Consider the following 3,342-nt stretch of genomic DNA (forward strand, 5'->3'; position numbering starts at 1 on the left):
TAGGACGTGGTGGCAACTTCTCTAAGGAAAAGATGCACCCAGTGGCTGACATGGAACGGCCAGTACCCCTGTTGCTTTTCTCATCTGCCCATCACGTCCCCGCAGGCAGCCCCCGTGCCCCCCCCCCCCGCCCCTCATGTGACAAACCCACAACCAAGTGGACAGAGTCCCCTCCTCCTTGTGTCTTCCCCTCCTTTCTCTCTTTCGAACCACGTACTTTTCCTGCCCTTTTCCAGCCTTTCTGTGGTTTTGCTCCACGTGGCCCTGCTCTCAGTCTTCCCTTCTCTGAGCCCCAAGTGGGTAAAGTCACTCTAAAGGGCATCAGAACTCCAAGAAGGGACATCCACCCGAGCCTGAGCCCTCACCAGCTAGACACCCTGGAGCACACACCTGCCCAGAGCCTCAGCATCCTTACCATGAAGAGGGTACCACGTCCTTGATGTGTTCATCCTACTCCTCTGAGTTTGCCTTTTTCTTGGTCCTTATTTCTTTATATTCACTCAGATTTTTCTTTTTTTTTTTTTTTTTTTTTTTTTTTTTGTCCTTTTGCCTTTTCTAGGACTGCTCCTGTGGCATATGGAGATTCCCAGGCTAGGGGTTTAATCGGAGCTGTAGCCGCCAGCCTACACTGTAACCACAGCAAAACAGGATCCGAGCCGAGTCTGAAACCTACACCACAGCTCAGGACAATGCCGGATCCTTAACTCGCTGAGCAAGGCCAGGGACCAAACCCGCAACCTCATGGTTCCTAGCTGGATTCATTTGTTAACCACTGAGCAACCACGGGAACACCTATTCACTCAGATTTCATGTCATGAATATATGTGAGCTACTCAAATACCTTTTCAATGAGATAATTATCTACACAAAATAAGGAGTTCCCTTGGTGGTGCAGTGGTTAACAAATCCGACTAGGAATCATGAGGTTGCGGGTTCAATCCCTGGCCTTGCTCAGTGGGTTAGGCTCCGGCGTTGCCATGAGCTGTGGTGTAGGTTGCAGACATGGCTTAGATCCCGCATTGCTGTGGCTCTGGTGTGGGCCTGGCGGCTACAGCTCTAATTGGACCCCTAGCCCGGGAACCTCCATATGCCGCGGGAGCGGTCCTAGAAAAGGCAAAAGGACAAAAAACAAAAAACAACAACAACCAAAAAACCCCACAAAATAAGAGTTACAAAGAGTTAGCCAGATAAATCTGTAATGGATTTAGCACAGTGCCTGGCAAATGTTAGTTCATTCTCTCTCTCTCTCTCTCTTTTTTTTGTGGGGGGGGGCACACCTACGGCATATGTAGGTTCCCAATCAGAGCTGCCAGCCTACACCACAGCCACAGCAACACCAGATCCAAGCCACATCTGGGACCTACACCACAGCTCATGGCAATGCTAGATCCTTAACTCACTGAGAGAAGCCAGGGATTGGACCCACATCCTCGCAGACATTCTGTCAGGCCCTTAACCTGCTGAGCCACAATGAGAACTCCAGTTCACTTGCAATATTAGTTCTCTTCCAGAAGGGATCCCTTGTGCATATTGATGATGATGTAAACTGCCCAGTCATTAAGGAAAATAATATGGAGTTTCCTCAAAAATTAAAAATAAAAACCACGTATGATCCAGCAATCCCAATTCTGGGTTTACGTCCAAAGGAAATGAAATCAGGATCTCAATGAGATAAACACACTCCTGTGTTTACTGCAAACTCCTATGTTTACAAGTCACGAGAGCTAAAATATAGAAACAATGTACATGTCTGTCAGTGGATGACTGGATAAATATATATACCACAGTGGAAGATGTGGTAAATATACAGAATGGAATAGTATTCAGCCACGAAAAAGAAGAAAACCCTGGCATTTGTGACAACATGGATGAACCTGGAGGGCACTGTGATAAGTGAAATAAACCAGACACAGAAAGATAAATACTCATTTATTTGTAGGTTCTAAAGATGTTGAACTCATAGAAGCAGAGAGCAGAACAATGGTTACCAGGGGTTGCAGGTTGGGGGGTAGGGGAAGGAGATGTTGGTCAAAGGGTAGAAATTTTCAATTATAAGACATATAAGTTTTGAGGCATGGTGCCTGGTTAATGATGCTGTATTGTATATTTGAAATATGTTAAAAGAGCAGATTTTAAGTGTTCTCACCACACACACACACAAAATGGTAACTATGAGAGGTGATAAATGTGTTAATTAACTTGATTGTGGTCATCATTTCACAATATATATATATCAAATGCATTGTACACCTTTATTCATTCGTTTATTTATTTTGGCAGTGCCCATGGCACACGGAAGTCCCTGGGCTGGGGACTGAAGCCTTGCCACAGTAGTAACCAGAGCCATAGCAGTGACACCACCAGATCCTTAATCCACTGAGCCACCAAGGAACTCCACATTGTACCCCTTTAAAAAATCACATTGTACAACCTAAATATATACAATCTGTTAATCGTACCTCAATAAAGCTAGAAAAAATTAGTTATCTTCCCAGGTCCTATAAAATATCGGCTATTCGGTTATTTCACAAAATTATTGTAAGAATCGAAAGACATAGCTCTTAGGTAATATATATGAAGTTATCTTTATTCCTTGCTAGAAATTCTCCTGTCCTCTGCTTTCCTATTTTTTCCTTTCCATTATTTCAGTCTTTAAATTCTAACATGAATCCGTGATCATAGTCTATGTCTATGTCTACATAGCTAAACCTGTTTAGTGTGGAGTCTTGCAACGGGTGCTGTTGTAAGCATTTCCATTTAACCCGCTTCGTTTCCCGACATCACCGCTCTTGGCCTCTTCTCATGGGTCTAGGCACCTGCGCGAGGCTCCAGGCCAGGCTGGCTGGGTGCAGGCAGGCGGACCCTGGGCCTGGGATTTCCATTCCAACGCCAAACTCCCCTACGCGGCGATTTGGGGAAGATGAGCTCCCGCTGTACCAACCCCTCCTTCTCCAGTAAAAAGCAGGCATCTTGGTTTGCCCAGTTCCAAGATGCCGTTGGTCAGCAATGCTCACAGCTCTGCCCTCAGGAAGCGTGGCTGTGTATCTGGATTGAACTTTCCTCTTTATGGCTGAGAGCGTTAGTTATGGTCCATGGACTAAAGCTCTGAATTGTGGATGAGTTTGTTTCCAAGGGAGTGAGGCTGACAGCCCATGGGGCAGGCAAGGAGCCCCGGTCCAAGAGCTGGCAGCCACTGGTCATCCAGCAAAGGAAAGCACTTACACGCGGGATCTCAAAGGGACACAAATGAACTCATCTGCAGAAGAGAAACAGACTCATGGACTTTGAAAAACTTATGGTTACCAAAGAGGTCAGGTAGGGGGGTGGGACTGGCATACATAC

This window comes from Sus scrofa, chromosome 4 (genome assembly GCF_000003025.6).
Source record: "Sus scrofa isolate TJ Tabasco breed Duroc chromosome 4, Sscrofa11.1, whole genome shotgun sequence".
Classification (NCBI taxonomy): Eukaryota; Metazoa; Chordata; class Mammalia; order Artiodactyla; family Suidae; genus Sus; species Sus scrofa.